The sequence below is a fragment of the Lactuca sativa genome, chromosome 1 (assembly GCF_002870075.4).
Source record: "Lactuca sativa cultivar Salinas chromosome 1, Lsat_Salinas_v11, whole genome shotgun sequence".
Taxonomy (NCBI): Eukaryota; Viridiplantae; Streptophyta; class Magnoliopsida; order Asterales; family Asteraceae; genus Lactuca; species Lactuca sativa.
Window position 1 is genome coordinate 245,980,465 of NC_056623.2, and position 8,836 is coordinate 245,989,300.

Consider the following 8,836-nt stretch of genomic DNA (forward strand, 5'->3'; position numbering starts at 1 on the left):
GCAAACCAAGTAAGAATCATTAGGATGCTAAGGAGAAAGTAAGGATGAGTATTCGAGTGTGATTTTGCTCAAGCGAGTCTCTGATTATTTTGTGTTATGTTTCAGAGACATCATGGTAGGTACGCGCCACACCCCAGGGGGCATTAGAGTTAGCAATGATGAGATTCGCAGGATGATTCATGATGAGGTGGCCACAGCCATACGAAAGGCTATTCTGGAGATGTTCGGGTCTACTAAGACAAATTTGATCGAGATTTTTGATGAGCGATATGTTGCAGTTTCTGAGGCGGCTGCTGCAGCCACCGTAGTTGTCGGTGCTGCCAGACCGTAAGGAGGTAACTCGTTGATGTACTGGGAGTTCAGCAACACGAAGCCATCAGAGCTTGATGGGACACAGGATCTGATTGTTATGATGAGATGGATCTCTAATATTGAGTGATGTTTCTACACTTGTTCATGCCCAAATTATTTGAGGATACGATTCGCGCTGAACCAGCTTCGCTTGGGAGCCAAGGATTGTTGGAAGTTTGTGACGGCCAGTTTTACTCCTGCTGACCATGTTGCAGTGACTTCGGAGAGGTTTGTTGCGATTTTCCGAGATGAGTATGTTCCCCCGATGGAGAGGGAACGGTTGGCCCATAAGTTTATGTCTCTTAAGCAGAAGACAGTGTCGGTGACTGTGATTACGCAGATGTTTCACGAGAGGGCATTGTTTTGCCCTGAGAAGGCACGCATAAGCCGATAGTTGAGCATTCTGAGGAGGGAAATTTGGGAGATTGTGGCAGACTCGTCTTATCGGAAATTTGTTGATGTCCAGGAAAATGCCAGGAGGAGGGAGATCGAGCTGGAGATTCAGGCGAGGGAGGACTGAGAGACCGGCGGCCTGCACAGTCGTAGCCGGAAGCCAAGCAAGCCAAGCCCGCTGATTCGACATCAGGAGCCCAGCAAGGCCACACTTGTGGCAAGTCTGACAAGAGTCATTAGGGATCTTGCTGGAAGGTGATTTGCTACAAATGTGACAAAGAGGGGCATATGGCGAAGGATTTCCCCAAGGGTTTTGCAGTCTGTTTCAACTACAATCAGAGCGGTCATCCAAAGGCTGAGTTCCCTCAGCTTGTTTAGGGATCAGCTCAGGGTTCCACTCCTACTGCATTGCGTGCTATTGATGTTCGGCCGGTGATGGCCGAAGTTCCGAAGGCTCGTGGGAGAGCTTTTCAGCTGACAGCGGAGAAGATCCGTGCAACACCTGATGTCGTGGCTGGTATGTATTTCCTTGTTTATTTATGTATTTATTTTGAGATTCTCTTTTGTGATTATCCTCTGCTATATTTAGGTACATTTCTTGTGAGTTCTGTACCTCATTTAGTCTTATTTGACTTGGGTGCGAGTCGATCATTCGTGTCTATAGCCTTTAGTCGTCACATCGGTATCTGCCGTGAGCCGTTGAGTCGACCTCTGAGGGTTTCTATAGCAGATGAGCATGTGGTTTTTTCTACTGAGGTATTATGAGGATGTGTGCTGGAGATTTTTGGCATTGAGTTTCTAATTGATCTGGTACCGATCGCGATGGGTGATGTCTGTGTCATCATGGGCATGGATTGGTTGAGCTGCTTTGGAGCAATGATCGACTGCGAGTGCCAGGTAATGACTGTACTAGACCCTATTGGGGAGTGCTTACAATGTATAGCGAGTGTACCAGATCTGGGTCAGCTTTCTGCTCTGCGGCTAGGGCACGACAGATTTTACAATAGGGTTGTATGGGATTTCTGTCGTACGTGATGGATTCGCGAACTGCTTTAGAGAGGCCAAGTTCTATCTCCAAGGTTCCGATAGTATGTGAGTTTCCTGATGTTTTCCAAGAGGAGTTACCGGGTGTGCCTCCCGAGAGGCAAGTGGAGTTTCAGATTGATTTATTTCCGGGAGCGGCACCTTATCGCCTTGCGCCGCCAGAGATGTAGGAGTTATCCTCGCAGCTTTAGGAGCTGCTGGGGAAGGGATTTATTTGACCGAGTAGCTCGCCATGGGGAGCACCGATCCTTTTTGTCAAGAAAAAGGATGGTTCACATGGGATGTGCATTGATTAATGGGAGTTAAACAAGTTGACGTTCAAGAACCATTATCCACTTCTGAGGATTGATGATCTACTCGATCAACTGCAGGGGGCATCTTGGTTTTCAAAGATTGATTTGAGATCCAGATATCACCAGATGAGAGTGTGCGAGGAGGATATTCAGAAGATGACCTTTAGAACATGTTATGGGCATTACGAGCTTGTGGTGATGCCTTTCGGACTCACCAACGCACCGGCGGTATTCATGGATCTCATGAACCGGGTGTGTAGGCGTATGTTGGACCGGTCGGTGATTGTGCTCATTGATGATATCTTAGTGTATTCGATATCCAGGGAGTAGCATGAGGAGCATCCATAAGAGGTTCTTGGGGTGTTGAGGTTGGAGAGGCTGTATGAAAAATTCTCCAAGTGTGATTTCTGGTTACGAGAGTTCCAGGTTCTGGGACATCTCGTTAATCAGAACGGGATATTGGTCGATCCGGCCAAAATTGAGGCGGTTATGCGATAGTAGGTACCGAGATCCCCATCCGAGATCTAGAGTTTTCTGGGATCGGCTGGCTACTATCAGAGATTCTTCAAGGATTTCTCCAAGATTGTGGTTCCTCTCACCAAGTTGACCCGGAAGGGATTACTTTTGCTTGGGGGCTTGAGCAGCAGGCATCTTTTGAGACCCTTCGCCAGAGATTGTGCGAAGCTTCAGTGTTAGACCTTCCGGAGGGAGTGGAGGACTTTATAGTCTATTGTGATGCGTTTATCTCGGGATGGGTGCAATGTTGATACAGAGGGATCATGTGATTGCATATGCGTTGAGGCAGTTGAAGCCTCACGAGACGAGGTATCCCACGCATGATTTGGAGTTAGGTGCGGTAGTGTTTGCCCTCAAGATTTGGTGCTACTATCTTTATGGTGCTAGATGTACCATATACGCAGACCACAAGAGCGTAAAGTATCTCATGGATCAGCCCAACCTAAATTTGAGACATAGGAGGTGGTTGGATGTGGTGAAAGATTATGACGGGGAGATCTTGTACCATTCGAGCAAGGCTAATGTGGTAGTTGATGCCCTGAGTCGTAGAGCAAAGAGTGCTCCGATCAGAGATGTGTGCATGAGGATGATAGTGATGACTCCAGTCTTAGATACCATTCAAGAGGCCCATGTGGAGGCGATGAGACTGGATAACCGCAAACGGGAGCGGGTGATTAGGCAAGTGTCCGAGTTTTTGTCAAAGAGTCGAGGGCTTATGACTTTTCGAGGGCGGATTTAGGTGGCCTACACTGGCGGAGCTCGCCGTATTATGATGTAAGAGGCGCATAGATAGAGATTATCGATCCATGCAGGACCCACTAAGATATACTTGGACCTGAATAGAGATTATTGGTGGCCCTGTATGAAGAGGGACGCGGCTTGGGTATTTGAGAGGTGCTTGACCTGTCGTCTAGTTAAGGTCGAGCACCAGTGTCCTCATGGTCCATTACAGCCTATGGAGATTCCCCAGTGGAAGTGGGAACAAATTTCCATGGACTTTATCACCAAGTTACCGAGGACTACGCATGGAGTTGACGCAATTTAGGTGGTTGTGGATCGGCTGACGAAGAGTGCCGACTTCCTCGCCATCATTGACAGTTCTTCTGCAAAGAGATTAGCCGAGATTTATATGAGGGATGTGTTAGCTCGGCATGGATTTCCGACCTCGATAGTTTCAGATCGAGATATGTGTTTTACTTACAGATTCTGGAAAAAAATTCATGAGGAATTAGGTACCCGATTACACTTCAGTACTACATACCATCCGCAGATAGATGGGCAAGGCGAGCGGACAATTTAGACGCTTGAGGACATGATGTGTACATGTGTTATGGATTTCGGAGGACGTTGGGACACTTATTTGCCCCTGGCTGAGTTCTGTTACAACAACAGTTATCATTCAAGTATTGGTATGCCTCCCTTTGAGCTTCTTTATGGGAGAAAGTGTCGGACATCCATTTGTTATGGAGAAGTGGGGTAGCCACTGATGCGTGGTACTAAGATAGTGTTGAAGACGACTGAGCAGATTCAGCAGGTCAGACAAAGGTTACCAATGGCCCAGAGTCGCTAGAAGAGTTATACAGGTAGGCGACGATCCGAGCTGGAGTTCCAGGTCGGAGATTTTGTACCCCTGAAGGTATCCCCTTGGAAAGGGTTATCCGATTCAGGAAACGGGGCAAGCTAGTTCCCCGATTCATCGATCCTTTCAGAGTGACCGCCAAAGTGGGTAGGGTAGCATATCGTTTGGAGCTACCTGCGGAGTTAAGTCAGATTCATAACACCTTCCATGTGTCTCAGCTGAGGAAGTGTGTAGCCGATGAGATGACAGTGGTACCACTAGATGACATTCAGGTGGATGTGAACCTGAATTACATTGAGGGACCGATTACGATCATGGATTGAAAGGTGAAGGTTCTGAGGAAAAAAGAGGTACCCCTGGTTTAGGTCCAGTGGCAACATTAGAGAGGGTCCGAGTTGACGTGGGAGCCGAAGTCCGAGATGCGAGAGTAGTATCCAGAGTTATTTTCAGATCATGACTTCGAGGGCGAAGTTTGATTCTAGTGGGGGAGAATTGTAACATCTGAACTTCCAGGTATATTGTTTATTTATTTATTTATCTATTTTGAGGACTATTGAGCTACTCGACGAGTCGGTGCTCCAACTCGTCGAGTAGAGTCGTGATGTGCCACGTGGGATTAATGACCTACTCGACGAGTCCGAGATCCAACTCGTCGAGTAGACGCTGGGATGAGAAACCCTAAATCCCTAGGTTTGGGGCCTATTTAAAGGCACTTATAGCCTCATTTGCGGCTATGCTTCCCTGAGAGAAAAGCTAATCGCCCTTTGAGCTTATAGAGAGAGTGTGTGTTAGTCCTCAAATATGGATCCAAATCAGTAATAAATGAAGCAAATAGCAATCAAAATAGAGTATAGAAAGAGTAGAAGAAAAATAACATCAAGCATGCACACATCTATTGCTCATAAATGTCAGGTACACCTTGAAAGTACACACACATGTCACTGTTCATCAAAAAAGTACATCTGACACATGACAGCCCCCTTTAAATACTACCTACACCAGCACATAAGTGTGCAGCTGTACACGCATGTGCGACTACACAAGTGTATGGAAGGTGTGCTGTTGAGTGTGTGCGGTTGTGTTTGTTGTTAAGTGTTAAGTTTCGTGTGCTGCTGTGTGTGCGGTCAATCTGTGCTGTTGAGTGTGTGGTCAATCTATACTATTGAGTGTGGGTCAAACTATGTTGCCGAGTGTGCGGTTGGGTTTGCTACTGTGTGTGCGGTTAAGTGTGAACTTGTGTGTGCGGTTAAGTGTGAAATTGTGTGTGCGGTTAAGTGTGAAATTGTGTGTGCAGTTATACTTTGTAATTGTGTGTGCGGTTTCAATCTTTTGAGTTTTTCAAAGTCTTAAAAATGGAATCTCAAAGCATGATTGTTCATCAAGAATTGGAATCTCAGTAAAGGTATTGTGGGAAGCACTGATAGAAGTCTATGAAGGCAACAAAGACATGAAGCGAAGTTGCCAAGACATGCTTCGACAAAAATTCAATATGTTCAACTATGTCTTGGGAGAAACACTGGAAAATAAATTGCAAAGGTTTATCACACTCACCACTGAAATGAGCTCTGTTGGTGTGATGGTTACAAGGTCGGAGATCAACAAAAAGCTGCTAAATTCTCTTCCAAAATCCTAGGATATGAATGTCTCAGTGATTAAAAAGACTAATGACCTGAACCAATTAAGCTTAGCCAAAACAATGGCGATCATCAAAGCTTGTGATCTTGATGATAAACAAAGAGAGATCAACCATGTCAACTCGTACTCTACAACTAATCTTGGAATTCAAAACAACAACACCGCTTTCTCAAGATTTACTTGTCAAGTTCTTGTTCCTCAAGTTCAACGTTATGTAACTCATCAAACCATACCATACACCATACCTCAAATGCAACAAACTCAAGTCCCTCAATCTCAAAACTTAACTCAACAAGTTGGTTCTAGTGTTGGATCCTCCACAGCTGTTTCAGTTCAATCTCATGGAATTGGTTCTCAAGGTTCATCTGCAAATGAAAGGGAAGAAAATCTGGCTCTCGCTACTAGTTTAGTGAACTGCTACAATGCCTTTGTGGTCGGAGAACTCTCTCCACAACTCTCATTCGCTGACCTCGAACAGATCCATCCTAAGGATGTGGAAGAGATGGACATTACTTGGCAAATAGCCATGGTAGTTTTCAGGGCTAAGCAATTCTCCAAGAAAACAGGAAAGAAAAATTGGGGTGTAGATTCTGACAAGAAAATGGGATTTAGTAAAGGAATGTTGCGATGTTACAAATGTCATGAACCTGGACATTTTGCAAGGGAATGTCCAAAACCAGATCGAAGAGAGACCTCTAAACGAAGCATTATGCCAGTGACTTATATCCACAACAACAAAAAATGATCATCTTCAAGCAATCAGTCTGCTAACCTGGAAATGGAGGCCCAATCATTTAGTTGGGAAGATCAAATTCATGCCCTAAACATTTCGGGACCTGAAAAAGCACATCTTGCCCAAATCAAGGATTAAGTCGGAGAAGAAACAGAGGCAGATCCAAAAGAAGAGATGCTGAATCTTTAGTTTGCATTCATGGTGCAAACCACTCCAGAACTAGTCAAACCTGAGGTTAGTAAATTTGGTTATTCTCAATCTTGTATTAAAACTGTTAAATTTTTGAGAGATCAAATTGAAATAATCAAAAAAGAGAACGAGGACTTGAAATATGTGGGATACACACTTAGGAAAAATCAAAATCCCTTAAAGACTCAATTAGAAAATAAAACAAAGGACTTCAAGAAATTGCAATAGGATTACAGCAACAAATGTGAGAAGTATGATCATCTCAAAAGAAAATTTGTTGCTGTAACCGCGGAACTTGACACATTGAAAAATCGTTTTGAAAATGCTGAATTTAATTTTAAAAAATATGATGGGTCAAGTGAAACAATTGCAAAAATGATCGAAGGACAAATGCATTGGAAATATATCACTCATGGTAATCAGATAAAAGTTGGACTAGGATTTGAGAGTGTCCCCCTCCCTTCAATCATAATTATACTGTTATTCCATTGTCTCAAGAACAAATTGACAGAGAAACTCACATGGTATATGGAAAGTCAGCTTCTGAGCAGGCAATACAGTCTAATAATAAGATTTTGCATACTAACATTTCTACCTTAAGTGCAGATATGTCAGTAGTTCAGGGGGAGCATGAAGCTAAAAAATTTGAGTCAAATAATTCTCTGTCTAAGTTTGGTGTTGATTTCTGTGATGAGTCTGTGTCAAAATCAAACACTAATGTTTTTGTGTCTGGTGGTGTATTATTTTAGACTAATAAATCTTTTAATGATGGTGTTGTTTCTGATAAAATTGCTAAATCTGATTTCAATGTTTCTACACCTTCCACATCTGCTTCAAAATGTTGTGATGGTTCTTGCAAGTGTGGAAGTGTTAGAAATGAAAAAGAAAAGAATAAATATGTCAATAGCAGTGTCAAAACCATTGATAATAAACAAATTTGTTTTAGCTGTGGCACTGCTGGACACATTGTAAGAAACTGTATAAACCGGATGTTTGTTTCTCACACATCAAAAAGAGGAGAGAATGAATTTCGGGGACGATCTTTGACTAGAAAATCCCCTAGAACTCGTTCTTGAAATGGTGACTTGAACACAAATCCAAACAAGAAAATGGCAAATTTTCAAAAGAATAAAAATATTTTTTATAAATTCAACAACGGTTTGCCAAAATCAACTCAGGCTAAGCCTAAGTCGATTTTGTCAAAGAGCAGGACCGGATCTTCAAAGTCTTCGAGTAGAAAATCCAGCGGCTCGAAGCAAACAAACGAAATTTCAAAACCTAACTTTCAGCGGATACCAAAATTGACATCAAATCAGTCACCATTTACCTCTAAATCTAATGAAAAGAAAAAATCAAATGAAAAATATGTGAAAGGAAAGGGTCAACCCAGGATTGTGATGACCTGGGTCCCCAAATCAAAATGATTCCGCTCATCGTGCAGGGACAGTTACGGAGGAATGTCGTTAGACCCTGGTATGTCGACAACGACTGCTCCCGGCACATGACTGGAGATATATCCCAATTGCACGACATTCAGACATTTAATGGAGGATATGTCTCTTTTGCGGGCGGAGAGGGCGGAAAGATAACTCAAAAGGGAACAGTTTCAAACGGAGTGCTGAATTTTGAGAATGTTAACTATGCTCCTGAATTAAAACACAGCTTGTTGAGCATGTACCAGATCTGCGACAAGGGTTACTCCACTCATTTCACAGATAAAGAATGCCTGATCTTAAAGCCAGGCGTTGTCATTCCGGAAGATTGGATTCTTGTAAAATCTAAGCGGGATGGGAATCCCTACATTATATACATGAACAACAATATCCCCGAAGAAGTCACTTGCCTTTTCTCCAAAGTCTCAGAACAAAATGCGATGTTGTGGCATCGTCGTCTCGGTCACGCTAATGCAAAGAACATGAATCGGCTTGCAAAGAACGAACTGATTCGAGGTTTACCTGTCAGAGATTTCATTACATTTGAAAAATATGTTTCCTGTGCTCAAGGAAAACATCATCGGAAACCACACTTTCCAAAGCATATTCACTCTATTAGTCAAGTGCTCGAGTTGTTACATATGGATTTATTTGGTCCGGTTAATGTTCT